At 46.5% G+C, this 20,949-nt stretch overlaps 1 long non-coding RNA gene across 2 annotated transcripts in view; it reads left to right on the plus strand.

Annotated features, from left to right (window-relative positions):
- Positions 1 to 13,147: 13,147 nt before the first annotated feature.
- The window catches only part of LOC138570001 (uncharacterized), a 96,961-nt gene continuing 89,159 nt past the window's right edge, over positions 13,148 to 20,949 (plus strand). Inside the window, exon 1 of one of the 2 annotated variants that reach the window (XR_011303370.1) lies at positions 13,148 to 13,236. This is a non-coding gene — a long non-coding RNA (uncharacterized lncRNA). Of the gene's footprint in view, positions 13,237 to 13,284; positions 13,387 to 20,949 lie in introns of those variants that run through there. The other variant, XR_011303378.1, reaches the window with a different exon arrangement.

Consider the following 20,949-nt stretch of genomic DNA (forward strand, 5'->3'; position numbering starts at 1 on the left):
ACCACTGTATGCCAACCCACCCTCTTGACCCACACCACTGTACGCCACCCTCCATCCAGACCCACACCACTGTGCCCCTATCCCACCCTCCAGACCCACACCAGTGTTCCTATCCCACCCTCCAGACCCACACCTCTGTGTCCCTATCCCTCCTTACACCACTGTGTCCCTATCCCTCCCTCCAGAGCCACACCACTGTTTCCCTATTCCTCCCCCCAGACCCACACCACTGTGTCCCTATCTCTCCCTCCAGACCCACACCACTGTGTCCCCTACCCTCCCTCCAGACCCACACCACTATGTCCCTATCCCTCCCTTCATACCCACCCCTAGACCCGCACTACTGCGGAGCATACCGTCCCTGTTCCCAGACCCGCACCACTGTGCCCCAACCATCCCTGACCCCAGACCTGCACCACTGTGCCCCAAGCCTTCCTAGTACCCAGACCCGCACCACTGTGCCCCAACCCTCCCTCCAGACTCACACCATTGTACCCCAACCCTCACTCCAGACCCACACAACTGTGTCCTTATCTCTCCCTCCAGACCCACACCAGTGTCTCCAACCCTCCCTCCAGACCCACACCATGTCCCTATCCCTCCCTCCAGACCCACCCTATGTGCCCCAAACCTGTCCCTAGACCTGCACTACTCCGCTCCAACTATCCCTGTCCCCAGACCCACACCACTGTGCCCCAAGCCTCCCTGTCCCCAGATCCACACCACTGTGCCCCAACCCTCCCACTCTCCAGACCCGCACCACTGCGCCCCGACCCTCCTTGTCCCCAGACCCACACCACTGTGACCCTACCCCTCCCTCCAGACCCGCCTCACTGTGTACCTATCCCTCCGCCAGACACAAACCACTGTGTCCCTATCCCTCGCTCCAGACCCACACCACTGTGTCCCCATGCCTCTCTCCAGACCCACATCACTGTGTCCCTATGCCTCTCTCCAGACCCACACCACTGTGTCCCTATGCCTCTCTCCAGACCCACACCACTGTGTCCCTATGCCTCTCTCCAGACCCACACCACTATGCCCCAAGCCTCCCTGTCCCCAGATCCACACCACTGTGCCCCAACCCTCCCACTCTCCAGACCTGCACCACTGTGCCCCAACCCTCCCTGTCCCCAGACCCACACCACTGTGTCCCTACCCCTCCCTCCAGACCCGCATCACTGTGTACCTATCCCTCCCTCCAGACACGAACCACTGTGTCCCTATGCCTCTCTCCAGACCCACACCACTGTGTCCCTATGCCTCTCTCCAGACCCACACCACTGTGTCCCCATGCCTCTCTCCAGACCCACACCACTGTGTCCCCATGCCTCCCTCCAGACCCACACCACTGTGTCTCCAGACCTGCACCACTGTGTCCCTATCTCTCCCTCCAGACCCACTGTGCCCCATCCCTCCCATCAAGCCCAAACCTATGTGCCCCCACCATCTCCCTCCAGAGCCACACCAATATGCCATCCCAACCCACACCTAGATAACCCATGCCACCGTCCAGTCCCACTATGCCCCATCCCTCCCATCAAACCCACACAAATGTGCCCCCATCCCCTCCCTCCAGAGCCACACCAATATGCCATCCTACCCTCCCAACCCACACCTAGATGACCCATGCCACCCCCCAGACCCACTGTGCCCACCCCTCTCCCAGACCCACACCAATGTACCCCAAACCTCCCCCCAAGCCCACACCACTGTCCCTATCCCTCTGCCCAGACCCACACCACTGTTACTATCCCTCCCTCCAGACCCACACCAATGTGCCCCATCCCTCCAGGCCCACACCAATGTCCCCCTCTCCATCCATTCAGACCACCAAGATGCCCCATCCCTCCCTCTAGACCAATACCACAATGCTCCATCCTCCCTCCACATAGCAAGATGCCCCATCCCCTTGCAACAGGTGCCCATGTGCGATCCTGAATCACACGCAGATAGCCGCAGCCAACCCCCTCTAAAATCACCATCCTAGTATGCCCCATCCCCCAGACACACACCGATGTGCCACATCCCCTCCTTCCAGACCCACACCAATAAGACCAATGTCCCCGTCCCTCCCATCAAACCCACACCAATGTGGTCCTGCCCCCTCCCTCCAGAGCCACACCAAGATGCCCCAACCCACCCTCCCAACCCACACCTAGATGACCCATGCCACCCTCCAGACCCACTGTGCCCCATCTCTCCTTCCAGAAATGCACCCATGTGCCCCGTTCCTCCCAAAAACACACTGATGTGCCCCCACCACTTCCCTCCAGAGTCACACCAAGATGCCCTATCCCACAATCCCAACCCACACCTAGATGTCCCATGGCCACCCTTCAGACCCACTGTGCCCCATCTCTCCCTCAGGAAACACACCCATGTGCCCCATCCATACCCCCAGACCCACACTAATGTGCCCCATCCCTCCCATCAAACCCACACCAATGTACCCACACCCCCTCCCTCCAGAGCCACACCAAGATGCCCCATCAAACACCTAGATGACCCATGCCACCCTCCAGACCCACTGTGCCCCATTTCTCCCTCTGGAAACACACCCATGTGCCCCATCCCTACCCCCAGACCCACACCAATGTGCTCCATCCCTCCCATCAAACCCATACCAATGTGCCCCCACCCTCTGCCTCCAGAGCCACACCAAGATGCCCCATGCCACCCTCCCAACCCACACCTAGATGACCCATGCCATCCTCCAGACCCACCGAGCCCCATCTCTCCCTCCGGAAACACACCTATGTACCACATCCCTCCCCCTAAACCGACACCAATGTGCCACATCTCTCCCATCAAACCCACATGAATGTGCCCCCACCACCTCCCTCCAGAGCCACACCAAGATGCCCCATCCTACCCTCCCAACCCACACCTAGATTGTCCATACCACCCTCCAGACCTACACCCATGTCCCCCCATCCCTCCCCAGACCCACACCAATGTACCCCAACCCTCCTTGCAAACCCATACCACTGTCCCTATCCCTCCCCCGATCCACACCACTATGTTCCTATCCCTCACTCCAGACACACACCAATGTGCCCCCTTCCTCCAGAACCACACCAATGTGCCCCATCCCACCAGACCTACACCAGCGTGCCCTATCCAACCATTCAGGCCCCACCAAGATGCCCCATCCCTCCCGCTAGTCTAGACCAATACCATAATGCCCCATCCTCCCTCCATAGCAAGATGCCCCTTCCCCTTGCAACAGATCCTAAACACACCCTCATGAAAGATTAAATGACTCTATTAGTCCCCTTTGATCAGTTAAACACCATCATCCACTGTCTCCCTGTTCCTTTTCTTAGCCCTCCATACCTTTCATGATGAATAGCTGAACGTGATTTTTAAAATAAATGTAATTTCCCGCTTCCCTATGGAAATCTGGTGGTTTGCAGGAACGTTCACGGTATCTTGGAAGAAAATGCTAATTGTATTCGCAGCCAGCCAAGAGCACACGGATTGCAGCTGCTCCTGCAGCCTGAGCCTTGCCCAGACAAGACGAAGGCCGACGCTCCAGGATCTCATAGAAACGTTCCTGGTATTCAAAATAAAATGACCACTATGTTATAATGTAAAGTGGTATTGGAACATTCGTTGTTGCAATTCCTTGTGGAGTCTTCTCCCCGTGTGATTCTGGAACGCACGGAATCACACGGGAAAAAGACGGGTGCAGAGTGGATGCTACGAAGGGAACTCTCCGTACTAATAAACGTGTTTGAACTACAACACGATTTCCGTGTGCGAGTATACTTCGATAATTCTTAACAAGTGGCGACGAGGAGGCCGTCTGTTTTACTAAGGAAGGAGAGTTCCCCACGGCAGGTCGGCGATAACTGCCAAGAGCTACGGAGGAAAGCACAGTCGGCCGGGACCCACAACCATATACTTACAAAGTATGGGAGCGGCAGTTTCAATTAATATATACAGAGGAAAATGAAGAAATTATGGCATCACCGTGACCTGAGTGTGGATGCTGCGTGATTTGAATGCTGCGCGAGCCACAGCTATTCAAGACTTGGTAATGAACGTTGAGTGAATGACACGCCAGAGACGTCGGGCGGAAGACGTGAAAGAATAATTTGAGTAAAGCACCTGGATACGTGCTCTACGTGCGGCAATTTTGTTGTCTGTTACCACAGCAACATCGTACAAAGGGTGGCTACCGCTACACAGTAAATCAAGGCAAGCACGGTACACGTCGTTTAGTACAGTGAAGTTGATGGCGTGCAAGTAAACAAACAATCACAGCGTCTGTTCCTGGCCACGTAATACTGTCAAAATAAAAAAGGAAATAATAAAATTAAAAGAACTGGCTATCAAGTTGCATAGCACTGACTACAGTCGAACATTCAATGAAATAGGTGAACTGCAATATAAAGTTGGCTCTTTAAGGGAAAGAGCCTACACAATTAGACAGTAGTTTCAGCACCAAATATAAGGTAAATCAATACCTACGCTGCACATTAATGAGCAACGTTTAGTGAAATATTGCTGTGTGGATAATTGTTGGGTTGCAAGACAACAAAACTGGTTACACACTGTTAGTGGAAGTGTTCAGCTGACCACGCTTCCATCATGCAAAACATTATGGCTCCTGGAAAATTTTTGGCCCAACCAGGCAGTCCTATCTGCCCATGGGAACAGTGGTTGGACAATTTTCAAGTTTATCTTAGGGCCGTCGGTGGTGCGAAATACAACAATGATTTGAAGGAGGCCACCCTACTTAGCTGTGTGGGGACAGAAGCATTGAGGATATTTCGAACTTTGCCAGAGGTTAGTGATATTGCAGAGGGATCCGGGGATTCCGCAAGCTGTTCCAGGAAATATGAAACTGCATTATTGAAACTGGGCAAACATTTTGGAAACAAGACGAACATAGTCCTGGAAAGGTATAGATTCTTTTCCAGAAAGCAACTCAAGAATGAATCTGTTGATGCGTATCTTGCAACATTAAGGGGTCTCATAGTTACATGTGAATCTACGGGAGTGGCAGACGAGTACTTGAGAGACCAACTTGTTCTGCATGTTGCTGATTCCAGAATTCAACGAAGACTTTGGCAGGCAAAAAACCCAACGTTAGAACAAACATTGGAGATTGCAAGGTCTATTGAATTAGGAGAAAAGTGCATGAGGGAGGTGCAAAATAAGCAAGAACATTTTGATGTAAAGTCTGTTCAAACTATACATGATGGAGAAGCAAACAAGGAGGAAGAAGCGCTGGTTGCTTTGGTGAAGTAGATTGTGAAGTCTGACTTGGGAATAAATCCCAGACAAAACAGAGAAATGTCTCTCAGACCTCAAAACAAATGCTACAAGTGTGGAGGGTATAAACATGTTAATCCAGACAAGGACTGCCCAGCAATGATGGCTAAATGTTTCAGATGCGGTCAAGTAGGCCATTTTGGCAAAGTGTGCCGCAGTACCAGAGGGAGAGGCAGATTTAATGCACGTGGCAATGTTAACAGGAATTATTCCCGGGTGTCTAGGGGTGCCACCTCTGGAGTGAGGGCTGTTGAAGAAGTTCCGTATTCAAATGAAGTAGTAGCAATAACAACTGAATTTGAGGAGGAGGTGCAAATTTTAGCTCTCACTTCGATCCAAGGAGCAGTGGGTCCCTGGGTGTCTATGACCATTGATGGAGTTGTTCTAAGAGTTATGGTTGACACAGGATCCCCTTATACCATTGTGTAAAAAGAGACATTTCAGGGAGTTTTACAGAGGAAAACAGAGGATCTACATATAACTAAAGTCAGAGCAACCGGCTATGGTAAATCTCCTATTGACATTATAGGTTATGTTTGGGTACATCTAGCTCTCGAAGGAAGACAAACATATTGTAAGCTGTATGTGGCCCGCGATGGATTTCCAATGGTGGGCTGGTGGGAGCAAGCTGCATTGAGAATTAAAATCCACCCCAGAGAAGGCACGCCTATTTTGAGTGTTTTGGATAATTGTTGTGATTCTGCTGCAGCCTTGGTTCAGAGTTTTCCCAAATTTTTCAATAACAGTATTGTGTGCTCCAAGGATTAAAACATCGCATAATACTGAAGAGAGGGATATTTCTTCAGTAGTACACAAACTGAGACACATACCAGTTGGCACACGTGAACCATTAAAAAAGGAATTAGAAAAGTTATGCTCCCAAGACATCATTGAGCCTATAGAAAGCTCCGAGTGGCTTTCTCCCATTGTGATTGTAAGGAAACCGGAAGGGTCAATTCGGATGTTTGTTGATCTCAGAGATCTCAATAACAACATATGGGTAGATCGACATCCCCTGCCCAATATTGGAGAGATGCTCACCACCATGGAACCTGCTAGGTATTTTACTACACTAGATTTATCCTCTGCGTACCATCAGGTAGTTTTAGATGAGGAATCCAGACACCTTACATAATTTATAACGCCACTGGGCGCATTCATGTTTAAGAGGATGCCGTTTGGCCTAGCATCGGCTGCTGCCGTTTTTCAAAGGCTGATGCAGCATCTATTTGAGGGATTACGTGGAGTATATTATTTCCAGGACGATATCCTGATTTCGGCGATGTCAGAAGAAGATCATGATGCCAAACTCCTGGGAGTTTTGCAGATCATACAACAAAAGGGTCTCACTTTAAAAATTGAGAAATGCAAAATAAAGAGAAGAGAGGTGACTTATCTGGGTCACTGCATTAATGCTGAGGGGATCAAACCTAAAGAGACTTTGGTAAGCACAATACTTAAGCTTCCTGATCCTTCCAATAAAGATCAACTGAGGAGTTTATTGGGTCTTACTGAATATTATTCGAAATTCATAGATCATTATGCAGACAAAACAACTCAGATGAGAAGCCTAATGAATAAAGGTGTTAAGTTTGAATGCTCAGAGGAATGCAGGAATGAGTTAAAGTCAATTAAAATGTTAATAAACAGAGCACCCGCTTTGAAGATGTTTGATTGCAGTGCAAAGACTATTGTGTCTGTGGATGCAAGCAACATAGGATTGGGAGGTGTGTTAGAACAGGTACAGGGTGGAAATGGGGTGCCAATTGCTTTCGCCTCTAGGACATTAAAGGGCGCAGAAAATAACTATTCCACGATAGAGAAAGAAGCCCTTGATGTTATGTGAATGCTAGAACATTTTAAGGGGCTTATATGGGGAGTCCCCATTGAACTCAAAGTTCAAATACATCCCAGTTTTTGTAAGGAGGAATGGGTTGAAGCCACTAAAACGGATGTGGAACAAGAACAACTAAGAAGAGCGGTGGAGAGTGGATGGAAAGAGGTGGCTGAAAATGTTGCATCTTGGGAAAGGATGAAGGATGAATTGTCATGTGATGAGGTTTGTATATACCGTGGGGACCGCATTGTTCCACCTGTAAACTTAAGGGAGAGGATTATGGAAATTGCGCATGAGGGACACATAGGGAGAAGTTTAACGAAAAGGAGAGTAAGGGAGACATTTTGGTGGCCCAACATGTGGGATGATTTAGAAACAATAGTGAAGGAATGCTCTACGTGTGCAGTAGGTGACAAAGGGAAGGTCACCAGAGCCACACCGTTGCAACCTATAACAATACGAGATTCAGTATGGACAAAGTTAGCTATTGACATTACTGGTCCGTATGAAATATTGGAGCCACATAAGATTTATTTCATTGTCTTGGTTGATTACACATCGAAGTGGGTGGAGTGTGGAATTGCTGAAGAGTCAGTGTCTGCGATGAAAGTAAAGACATTTTTGGAAGAAATTTTTAACAGAGAAGGTGAGCCTCAAGAATTAATATCGGATAATGGTGCACAATTCATGTCACAAGAGGTTCAGTTGTTCCTCAAAGAGTGGGCCATTAAACACAAAACAACGGCTCTGTATCATCCCATGAGTAATGGTTTAGTTGAGCGTATGAACCGCTTTATAAAAGATTTTATCCAACTGGCTGTGGCTAACAGTTTACCATGGAGAGAGACACTTAGAGAGGCATTGAATACGTATAAAGTCACTCCACATTCCGCAACGGAAGTAGAACCTTTTACTCTTATGAGGGGAAGAATCGCCACCAACAGACTTAGACCTTCTTTGGTTAACATTGAAGAACAAAAACGTAGATGGAAGAGGTTGTAAAAAGAGTGAAGAAGAAAAAGGAGGAATATAAAAAGCATTATGACAGTCAGAGGCATGTTAAGGAGAGCAAAATCATGGAAGAGGATTGGATAAAAGTGAAAGAACCCAGATGAGTTACTAAGGGAGAGTCCAAATATCGCTCTCCACAAAGAGTGGTGGAATGTTCAAGGAAATCTGTAATTTTAGAAGATGGTAACAGATGGTCATGCGATGATGTTATTGTGGCAAGAGAGAAAGGTGGACAGAGTTCCAGTCTTCCAAGTGGTGTGGATCAGGAATATATGTTTATGGAGGATGCTGTTTCAACAAAAGACCCATGAGTAATGCAGAAACAGTAAAAAATGGTGCAACTGGTATAAGATCCAGAAGGGTTGTGCCTAATATGAAAAAGGATTTTATTTATTATTGAAAGTGTTAATGTTGTGAGTTACAATCACCTACGTTTACCTTCAGTCTACAAAAGAAGTTTTCAAAGTGTATGCTTCTACTGAGTTAATGTTATAATGTTTTGTTGTGTCTTTTGTAATCTTGTACATAGTTACTCACTGCATTTTGTAAATATTGGGGAAGGAGATGTTATAATGTAAAGTGGTATTGGAACATTCGTTGTTCCAATTCCTTGTGAAGTCTTCTCCCCGTGTGATTCTGGAATGCACGGAATCACACTGGAAGAAGACGGGTGCAGAGTGGATGCTACGAAGGGAACTCTCTGTACTAATAAACGTGTTTGAACTACAACATGATTTCCGTGTGTGAGTATACTTCGATAATTCTTAACACACTACAAGCCAAAGGCATTCAGCACCGGCAGCCGTGGCCTGAATGCACCGGCAGCCGCAGCCTTCCCGCTTCCCGAATCCCGCTGCATCCCGAGCAAGAAAGTGCCCCGGAACCGCTTCATTGCTCCGAAGGAAATCACAGGGATGACATCACAAACCACGTGATGAAGAGTGGGCGGGCCGTTGCTATGGTCCTTTTCTCGGATGCGAACTAGTCGCTAACGAGAGGGAAGGCAAGGCGTTGCGGAGCGATTCCTCCGTTGCAAAGAACACTTCGTATAGTTGGTTATCTGGTTCTGGTAAGTCTTAAAGTTATCTCTTGTTGATTGTTACTTTAATGCAGAGCGGCAATATTGGGAAGGGGGTATTTCTGTGTATTTTGGTGGTTTGTAATGTGCATCGTTACTTAAAGTACAGGCGGATTCAGTTTTTTTTTGTTGTTAATTTCAGTGTTTTGTTGAGGATATGTAATGTGCATCAAAGGGGTGAGGCAATATTGGGGAGGGGGTATTTCTGTATATTTTGGGGGTTGTAATGTGCATCGGTTGAGATTTACTCAAAGTACAGGTGGATTCAGATCGTTTTGGGCTTTTCTCATGCAGATGTGCGATTTGCCTGTGGGAGATGTGTTTTATGGCGTGGCGCTGGGCACAGTGCGTTCCTCCCATCCCAATGGGACTTCCACTGTACCAGTGAACAGTACAGCGAACGGTTAGTTATCCTCCCCGCTGGAGGGGGCGGCAGGGAGGGGGCTGGAGGATTTGCTATGTGCAGCAGATGGGGATATGTGTATATGTGTCTTATGCAGACAGACACATATGGGTACGAATTACCAGCATAACAGTTCTTTATTTCTCCTGCATGGGGGGCGATTTGGCATTCCCCGGGGACAGCGGGGAATGATTGTTCATTTACCCCTTTGCAATGTGTGCAAGAGAAGGCTAAACAGAGGTCTTGTATTGCTTTCATTATCAATCGCACATTTAAAGTCCCTATGAGACCCGCTAGCATTGTGTTATATAGTCCTGTACATTGTCACTGGCCTGGAGTGATTGCAAATAGAATGTGATGTATGATGCAGCCAGGAGAATGTTGAGTGCATCACTGTATGAATGTTCTGAGTGAGTCAGTTGGGGGCCTGAGCTGGAGTGAGTGGATGGCTGGTGGGTCCTCTCCTTCATGTATACTGTATCTACCCATCCCTGTCCATGTCCTGTCATCCATACTACTGTATATACCTAAGAGTAACTGGAACTGTATATACTGTACCAATAAAGCATACCTGGATCAACATCAGTCTCCACAGCTGGTCTGTGTGTCCCGTGTGACTAATAAGAGACTTTATTACATTGGCGACGAGGAAAACTAGAAATATAAAAGGACATGGAGAAAGGGACTGGTCAGCGTGCACTGAGGAGCTGCAGCAACATAAGACTGTACAGTAAGGAGTGCTGTGGGGGGGAAGCAGCAGTTGAAATGAGTGACCCACCGTTCCCCCAAGGCTTTAGTATAACCATCCTGCTCAGAAAAACAGAATTAGAAATGACATTGGACTGGACTCTGGGAGGGAGGTCCCCAAAAATTATAATGCCCCAGAGATCCCCGCAAGGTTGTAAAGGACCTGCTTGTAGTGTGACATCATCACATGACAGCAGAAATCCACCTGCTCTGCTGGAAATACAAATAAACTTTTAATGACTTTGAACTTAGTTCCCACAAAAGTCCAGCAGACGGCGCCTGCGCTCCATTCAACTACCTAGGAATATGAGAAGCCAAGCGAATATTGCCGTGACAGAAAAGTGCCGTGTGTTTGAGCCTTTTTGCACAATGCTGTGTGGGAGTGACGGTTGCAGTGAGGAGGCCCAGCGAGGTCTTGATCCTTCAATTGTGAAGAGCAAATGATGACGTTGTGGAACGTACATCTCGCATTGTTTGTATTGGAATTCAGTGACCTCTATGTGTCCCAAGCAGGAAGGATCTTTCTCCTGATGTGGAGACCGAACATTTGAAGAAAAGTTTTAGATCGTTTCATTTCTAGATGCTAGGCTGTACCTCCTCATGGAAATGTGCTTATTTCATTAACTTGGCTACCACTGTGGAATTTTAAGGATTTGTTCAGCACTGTGACTAAAGCTATTTTCGTCCGTTAAAGGAAGCTGCATTTTTGTGTCAGTGTGCAGCGTTTGAATTGGCAGCAATATGCCACAGCAGTGTATGGAGCGTAAGGAAAGATAACACAGCAATGGATTACTGGACAACATGGTGACCTTTATACTAAACTAAACGGAACTATGCATCTTGCAGATAATATACATACGGTCATATGATGCAACGTTGATCAAGGTTGTGACAATTTTTGAGCATTCCAGCGGGAGCATCGGAAAATAACTATACACAGTGGAATATCATTTTATTTTTTTTGCAATACTATTATGCTGACAATAACAAAACATTTTTTTTTAAAAAGACATGGTTTCAAAAATGCACAACTATTGACTGATGAATATTAATTGTGTGATATTACATTTTAATGCTGCTCAAGGGTTTTGAATACATACTTAAGCTACACACTTTAAGGGAAATGTAGAAACGTGTGGCTTGGCCAGCCAGCATGTTTTCTCTTAGTTTAAAGTTTCAAATTATTTTTCACAATCTTGCAAATGTATCTGGAAAAGCCACCACCGCATCTTGAGCTCACAATGGTGGGCATAATGCAAAACATGAGTATTTTAAATGGAAATAACAATTTAGATTCCTAAAGTGCACATTAATTAAGTACAAAGTCAATAATGAATGTTAAAAAATTATTTTTTTTCAATGACAATTTATCACCATCACTAAGAAATGTTTACGTGATTGAAAAACCTATGCTATGGTTATGGGGTTTAGGGTCATGTTTACCCTTTGAAGAGATGTTGAACTACACATTAGATACCCTGCAATTGACGTTGGGCCATTGTCTTGCTCAGTTAGTGTAATGTTGTGGCCCACTGTTATGTGTCTCATCCCGACCATGACGCACGTGTTGCAGTCCATGGTCGCGGTGCAGGGTATTCCTGTTAATGTGCATTGATTAACTAGTCTTGGAGACTAGAGCCATAAAGGAAAAATGTGGGGGTATGTATACTCTTGTTTGGGGTACATATGTGTACGCTCTGATGTGAGGTACTGTGTACTGTGTGGGCAACTGACTGAATAAGGGTTGCGCCAAAAAAGGAGATTGGGCAACTGACTGAATAAGGGTTGCGCCAAAAAAGAAGATTGGGCAACTGACTGAATAAGGGTTGTGCCAAAAAAAAAAAGTTTGAAATTGCCGGCGGATGTACATAACCTGTATATAGTGCGCACTTTAGCAATAGTTAATGTTAAGCATTTTAACCTCTGTTTCTTATAGTAATAGTTTTAAGTTTAAGACTTCCGGTGCTGCAAGGAGCACCCCATCTGTTACATGTAGTTTATCTGTGTGAGATTCTGGTTGTGGTTAGATTTATGAGTGGGCGAGTGATATGTGTTTGGCTGGCTTCCTCTGCATCCTGTATGTAAGGGTGATGTTTGTGTGTATGATGTGTGTATGAACCTGATATGAAAGGGAGATGTCACGCGTGGGTACTTCCGGTATGAAAGGGAGATGCTATGTTGTGGTTGAATCTGGTATGAAAGGGAGATGTTATATATAGTCCTGTACATTGTCACTGGCCTGGAGTGATTGCAAATAGAATGTAATGTATGATGCAGCCAGGAGAATGTTGAGTGCATCACTGTATGAATGTTCTGAGTAAGTCAGTTGGGGGCCTGAGCTGGAGTGAGTGGATGGCTGGTGGGTCCTCTCCTTAATGTATACTGTATCTACCCATCCCTGTCCATGTCCTGTCATCCATACTACTGTATATACCTAAGAGTAACTGGAATTGTATATACTGTACCAATAAAGCATACCTGGATCAACATCAGTCTCCACAGCTGGTCTGTGTGTCCCATGTGACTAATAAGAGACTTTATTACACGCATATGGGTACGAATTACCAGCATAACAGTTCTTTATTTCTCCTGCATGGGGGGCGATTTGGCATTCCCCGGGGACGGCGGGGAATGATTGTTCATTTACCCCTTTGCAATGTGTGCAAGAGAAGGCTAAACAGAGGTCTTGTATTGCTTTCATTATCAATCGCACATTTAAAGTCCCTATGAGACCCGCTAGCATTGTGTTTGTTTTAAAGTTTGGCGATAGTTTCTGACTTGTTACGTCGTTGTGACGTTTTCACGTGGGACGTCGTCTACGTGCTTAGGAAGAGGATTACGGAGGAAGGAGTGGTCCACGCCGTGCACGGGCAGGTATTTATTTTTTATTGAGCATTTATAACGCGCTTATTCATCTCGGCAAAGTGCCTGGTATATTTGATATTTTTATTTACATCGAGCTCATACACAGGTGTTTCACAGCACGGCAAGGGAGGGGAACGGGGGAGAACAAAACACTGATGGGTTTGTTTTTTCCTATTTTGATTTTAGTTGCAACAACAGCAGATCTTTGTGTGTCTTCTTGGCTGGTATCCTCATCCCCGGCTCCACCCACCCCCAAACAGAAGTGGTTTATTGCTGTGCCGCCGCACACGCCGAGGCAATTTCATGGCAGATTGACTGCCGGTGTTCTGTAATATTTGGTATCCCATACCGATCTGGTATCCCCTGTCTTCGGCTCTCTTCGTAGATCGCAGACCAAAGTAGGAGAGTTCCGAGCCTTGGTATGGGGTACCAAATGTTTTACAACACCGTCAAAACGCCCGAGTTCCACATTGTCCAGTCAGGGGAGTATTCAGCATTGCCACAGAGGCTGGGGGACAACCACGGTGAAACTCCTGCTACTTTCCCCTCAAATGCAGAGCACGCAATTCCAGGTTGTCTCATTCGCGCCCACCCCTGCACCAATCTATTTCTTTAGTAACATTACGAGTGGCATCTCGCATTTTAACACAACAAAAAAACGGCAGAATCATTACAAATGCAGGGAACTCATCTATTAGAGATCTGGCCAGGCGCTCTGGGGCAAAATACATGCACATCAACTAATTTGCATATGGATTACATCAACGTACATTAATTCACAGAAAGCACATTGCAAGGAGCATCATCAGTCTTTGATACTTGGAGGCAGAATGCAAGTGACTTTAGAATAAGTTGTCATAAGTAAGCCAAGTGGCAAATAATTTTGTGGTGCAAAATACCTTAATTGCACTGTTATATATGGAGCAAGTCAGGCTTTATTTTTTTAGAAATAACAGCATCATATATTAACACATAAGCTTTGAAGTGAATCACTTACAGAGCTGCAGATAAGACACAGTCTGATTTCATGATCTGCCCAGGATCACACACTTTGGTTAATAGTGAAACCGGGATGGAGACAATTTAAGCAACTGAGCACGTCTTCACAGTTTTAGTTTATTTAGATATTTATTAAGGTTTCCCATTGCATTTCATGTGCTTAAATAATACTTTATTTATATCAATGCCTTGGAAGCAAAGCACAGTACATAACAAACTTCCCTTTCATTATTAACTTTAACTATACATCATTATAGAAATATGTTGAGCAATAAGAGGATGGATTTGGTTTTATTCTCCCCATCCTGCATGCAAAGTCACAATAGCATCATGCAGATTAATGTGAGCCTAACAAATCCCCCTTGGGTAAAGCCATAGTCATCATTTCATAAAGCCTGCAGCATTATGCAACCTTCTAACACCTGATCACTCTCTGCCATGCACATTTCTAAAAGGACAAAGGTCCCTGCTAATAGTACCCCCTCCCTCTCAATAGTGCCTAATGGCTCACATTGAAATGCTCTGTTGACACAGGGCAACTTGCAAGCCCCTGTGCTGCTAACCTGATCTCCTTGGAACATTGTCCTGCCAAAGGTTTTGGAAAGGGTAAGGTGTCCTGCTGCCAGGACAATTACTGTGCTGAGCAGGAATTACTGAGCACACATTGTCCTGCCAGTGGGACACCTTTCTCGCTGGGCACCCTCATTGAGGTGCCGAACGGGAAGGGTGGCCCACTAACGAAAGTCCCGGTCAAGCTCTAAAAAGAGCCTGAGGGGTGGCCGTGTGCCCCCCTTAACACCTGGCTCGGTACGCCACTGTTACTTGATCAGTCAGCTGAACTGCATTGAGTTAAATGAAACTTAGTTGGTTATATGGTTATTTGTAGCTTAAAAAAATTACAGCTGCCAACACTTGGTGGGTTATTTGGTTATTAGTAGCTGAATAAATCACAGCTACCAACAGTGATGGAAATGGGTACACAAACTACGCTTGGAAATTGAAAAAATACTCCGGAATACTACGTTCTTAGGGAAATTGACCCGATAGGTGGGTTCACTGTAGAGGGTGTTGTGTAGCGGTGCAGTCATCATGGCAGGCACGTAAAACACATACAAATAATATTTCATTTTACAGGGTTGACATGAAACGCAGATAAATCACACAATAAACGAGACTGACAATATATATATATTACACATCTCATAGCATAGTGGGAGTATCTGTGGTGTTTCCCTTTTAAGAACATGTATTGCCCCTCTAAGGATGTCAAGAGAGGATTAGAGTCAAAACCTACCCTTGTTCTAGGCCTTTGACTCTAATCCTCTCTTGACATTCCTCTCTACACCCTCTAGAGTCAGGCCCCCTCACAAAAAAGAGGGTCTTGCACCATTTTTCTCACACCCTCTAAGGATGTGTCATGACAGCCTCATACCTGACTGGAAGAATCAGCCTCCGCATGCACGTGCAATACCACGGTGGTAGACTAAATGTAATGGCACTCTGTCTCTCTGTCTCACTGTGTAGGGCCTGCAGGCTTACCCCTTGTGATCACAGGCATGTGGCCCTGCTAGTCTGGGTGCGGTCTGGGTGCCACAGACCAGCATGTGTAACGGGGTGCCTCCAGGCCACTGGCCCTCTGTGTGATCACAGAGCAGCTACTTGCCCGTGAGCCCACTGCAGCTGCGGTCTTGTTGTGTGACCACGACGATCAGGGTGATCCCTGCCACATTAATTTTGTGTTGGTGCCCCGAGCACTTGTTGGGCTGGCACAGAGTCACAGTGCACAGAAATTATGTACTCCCCTCCCCAATTCAAGGGATAGTTCAAGCAGAGCATTGTTAAATGTTACCCCTCAAAAATAAGGGGATACCAAATATTACAACCCTATATTAGCCATTATATTTGGTATCCCCTTCAAAAAAAGGATGGGATGAGTGGCGGCGAGTGGCAGTCCTGCAGGTTACTCAGAAAGCAGAGTCTGTCCTCCCTGCCTCTCATTGTTGGAGGAGGAGCTTTTCACCAATCTACCTACAAGAACCTCCGCGGGACGCGGAGTGGCGGCGAGTGGCAGTCCTGCAGTCATGGCTGTCGTGGCTGCGGGAGTTGCGTTCGCCGCCAACTCCCCCCCAATTGAGGAAAAGCGCAGGCTGCGCAGACACGTCCCAACTGGGACTTTGACGAACCGCTGCCTTTGGATTTGCCAAACACCAAAAGAAATGTAGGCGTGAAAAGCCCAAAAGGGAAACGAGGAAGACCTACTAAGCATGATATGCTTAAATCCCCAAATGACATTTTAACGGAAATTCACCTCAATTCTCCACCGGCAACTGTCTTGACCTCGGCCGTGGCCGAAAACGAGTTAAGGAAGAGTTTCGAATCTCCTCTAAGAACAACGATGAACTCATGCATTTCAAACATGGAAACGCCAACAACAACCATGACGAACTTGGGAAACTCCCACCCTTTGACCCGCTTACCTGATACTCCCGGAGGGGAGACCGGGTTGGTGTCGTCTGGTGGTGTAGTTCCCGGTTCGACTGGTTCGACTGGTGGAAATCCTGGTTATTGAAGATCTCAGGAAGCGCTGTGCACACGACGCCGGCCGCCGTCGCGGGGGACGGCGGGGGACAGCCACCGGAGAGCGATGCGGTGGAAACGGGGGAGGGGCGGGTAATGGTGGACCCGTCCCCCTGGTTGCCGTACAGTCACAGACTCATAGCTGCATGGGAGCCGAGCAGACAGAGCCGCCGGGGGTGTGCCCGGTCCTGCCCGGGGGCGGGGAGGAGTCGGGCCAGTCGAGAGAGGCGGGCCAAGGAGTCGGCGTGGATGCTGGGCTTCCGAGATCAGTAACTCAATCTGAAACTGACTCGGCGGCCCCATGTAACGCAAAGAAAAGACCAAGGGCGCCCGTCCCTGCACCACAGACCAGAATAAACATTTTTCGAGGAAAGAAACACCTCATAAGGAAGGGACGACCATTGACAAATCAGATCCCCAAAGAAAGTACTGGCAGAGAGATTGAAGCCTTGAACATAAAAAAGGGGAAAGAGAACGAAAAACCCCCTTCTCAGCCGTCTTTAATGAGCTTCTTCAAAGGCATTAGTGTCGGCCGCTTCTCCCCTAACGTTGAAATAACTGATTTGGAAATATTGGAAGCCATCAAAGACTATCCGCCCTTATCAAAACATAGGAGGTTGGAACGACAAGCGGCATTTGACCCGCCACCAACTTCCCGAAGCTCGCTAGCCCCGGAATCTTTGCTAAAAGAGTCAATCAACTTGGGGGCAAAGGCGCAACAGATCTCCTCGAGCACGAAGAAATTGCAGGGCAGAAGGAATATAGTCCCGCCCATACAAGAGCAGGAAAGTGAAACATCGCCCTTAGTGGCACAGAAAACGCAAAACATGGAACAATTTTGTGAATCCCAAAAAGAGCTCAAAACATTAGCAACTAGCTCTAAATGCGATAGAGACCGGAGACAAACTGACGAGGATGTCCCCTCCTCAGCGATAACGAAACAGCCTCCAGAGCCTGCTCTTAAAATCATTGATCCCAGTTTAATAGCTGGGCAAGCATCCAACAACTTCTTACCTACCAGACCACCCAGTAGGAAATCGGCTCCATTAAACCCGCTGGAAAAGGGGACGGCTGGAGCGATTGCAAGAGAGACTACCGGGTACTCTCCCATACTTGACTCTACACCCATAATGGTCCAAATCATATGTCGCCCAGGGCACATAAGATGTGAAGGCCTGGAAGAAGGACCGGTTGGCATGCATCAGCGACCCCTACATAGAGGCCTCTCACTAGATAATTCTTTGAACACTCTGCAACAAAAACCATCGAGTACGACAAACCCTCTCTTTCTTACACCAAGGAAGACACCCGCCCAGGGCAAACCCTCAGCGAAGGAGACCCCGACGAAAAAGCCCGACATTCTTACCATCATGTCAGCCATCACAATTGCATTAGCTCCTTTCACAAAACTCTACGAGTCCATGAATGATACCTTAAAGGACCACACGTCACTTCAGACCACGATACTCACAAAATTGACGTATTTGGAAGGCTATGTAATGGCCCAGACTGACCGGCAAAAACAGCTTGAAGAAAATCTTCACTGCAAATTACCAACTCGGTCTCCAGCTGTGCTACCACTTCTATTGAATGATGGTTGTCCGGCAGACAAACTAGCAAACGACAAGACCCATGAACTAATGCCACAAATTGATCTAACTACCTCAAGTCATCGAACTTTATCTTGTAAGACAAAGACACCACTAACAGCGAAAAAAATTGTAATAGCAGCAGAAAACTGTAGAAGCACGGAAGTTCTTCTAATTATAGACGAAAACAACATTCCACAATCTGACACTACAGATCAGCCATTTAAGATCTTTACAAAAAAGACTCCTGACCTAGCAAAAGTACCACTATCAGAGAGGAAACCTCCTGGAACAAAAAAGCCTCAAGTTGCTACAATGGGCTCAAAGAAGAAACTGTCTGATCTTCACCCACTAAGATTGGGACCGCAGGAAAGCAATTCTCCCAAGCAGCTCTCAGGTAAAGCCCAAGATCCAGCTACACACTCACCGAAGTCAGGGGATGAATTTACGGGAAACGAAAGCCTAATGAACTTATCTCAACACTTAGAAGATCCTGGACGGCTAGCCCCTCTAGGCAAGCCTAATTTTTCACCAGTTCGAACAACGACTTCTCTCAACAGCAACAGGGTCCAAAGCCCTGGAGTTTTCTTGATGCTTGAAGAACGCCATAAAAAAACTATAAGAATAGAGGCGGCTGAAAAAGAAGGAGTAAGAACAAAGAAAAAGCTTTGCAATGTCCAACAGTTCCCAGAAAAAAGACAACGATCGCCTATGCTGGAAAGTCCAACGAAGAAAGCTTGATGGTCAAATCACAGTACTGAATCGCCTAGACATTCATCGAAGCAACGAAAAAAGATAAGAAATCCGCCATCTAAATCACATACGCAAAAGTCCCATGCTCCAGACCATCGATACCACTCGCAGACGGGAAAATATCATAAAGACCAAAAACTAAAAACGGAATGGCGATGGCAATTAAAGCTGGAACAAATTAAAGGAAACTTTGATGAAATAATTCTGAATAGGAGATCAGTGCTAACTCTACTCCACTATGTTCGCAGCTTGAGAGTAATAACAACTGACGACCTGAAGATTGTGGACCCTAGCCATAAAAATGGCAGAGGACAAACTTACCTCTATATTTCATCGGAAACGATAAAAAATCTTTTGATTAAAGAAGCCGACGAGTTGCTCCAACTAGGATACGATCTTACCATCCCGAAAGAAAGCAGAAAATTGTCCAAATCAGAGAACGTGGAACGGCAAACCTCAGAGTTCCCACAACCACGGCACAGACAGCGAGAACCACCAACAACCTCAAAGAGTCCCATGACAAAAAATGAAAAGTCTTGTTTAAAAACAAATAAGGCAACTACGCAACGATTGGCCGAAAATGTGCCATTTCCTTCTGGTTTGGGGAAAACTATTAGACAAGAAGTGCAACATGTTTCCCGGGACGAAAAGCTAAATCCAAAACCTACGTCTGTTTCGAGTCTTTGGGCCTGGCTGCCAAAAGCCCTTATAGCAAAAAAATCCTCATAGCAACACAGGCCTCCCCTAGAGGTCAGCGAGGAGCCGCGATCACCTACTGCAATTAACTTAAGACTTGGCTCATGGAACACCAGAGGCTTCTACCACCTAACTGTTTCAGGAGACGTAAATTTGGGCAATTTTGACATCCTGTGTCTATAGAAAACTTGGCTTACCAAACCACTGAGATTAGACGGTTATGAAATAACTCTAGCCCCGGCGAAAAAGAGCATCAAAGGCCGTCCATCATCTGGTCTATTGACAGTAATTCGTACAGGCCATGGATTAAAGCTGAAAAAAATACTAACGGCAAACCAGTCTTTACTAACTGTGCTCCTAACATGGATACATAAGCAAGCCACTGACGATGAAATGCAAACATCGCCGGTGGCAATCATAAACACCTACTGGAATCCGGCCAAACAGAAGCTGGAACATACATGAAGGAAATGGAAGCGGCCATTGATGAAATTCTGGCTACTTATCAAATATCCTACCTGTTAATCTGCTGAGATTTAAATTCAACTACTCCCTCGCAAAAACTTAAAAGAACCTGTACGCCAGCTGATCAGAGAGGAAGGTTATGGCAGAATTTAATGAACTCTAGAGAATTACACAATCTCAAGCTGGTCTTCCCTAATTCGGATCGCATCGCTACATGGTCAAATGGAATGACGGAATCAACTATTGATCATATATTTACCTCGAGAGCCTTTTTGGACCTGATTTCAACCTTCGAGGTAATTAAAACAAAATCCAGCGATCATAACTTGTTGGCAGATCTTGGATTTTCAATTGGAAGCGAATAGGCAAGGAAACAGACTCGGTCTCTCAGCAGAAAACATCAAGGAGCTGACGGATAACTACAAAATTCTCGAACTCGAAAACCAGTCCAATAAGACCGACTATGGACCTTTACTTACATGATACAAGAAGCCCTGTACTAAGATCTATTCATCGCCAAAGTCAAAAAACCCTAGTGCCTTCTGTAACATACGGAGTGGATGCTATGTTACAACTTCCTACCACTATCTGGCATAAACTTGAAGCCTATTACTGGAGAACCGTCCTGGGATTGCCCTCCTCT

The sequence above is a fragment of the Ambystoma mexicanum genome, chromosome 1p (assembly GCF_040938575.1).
Source record: "Ambystoma mexicanum isolate Mex_15411 chromosome 1p, UKY_AmexF1_1, whole genome shotgun sequence".
NCBI lineage: Eukaryota > Metazoa > Chordata > Amphibia > Caudata > Ambystomatidae > Ambystoma > Ambystoma mexicanum.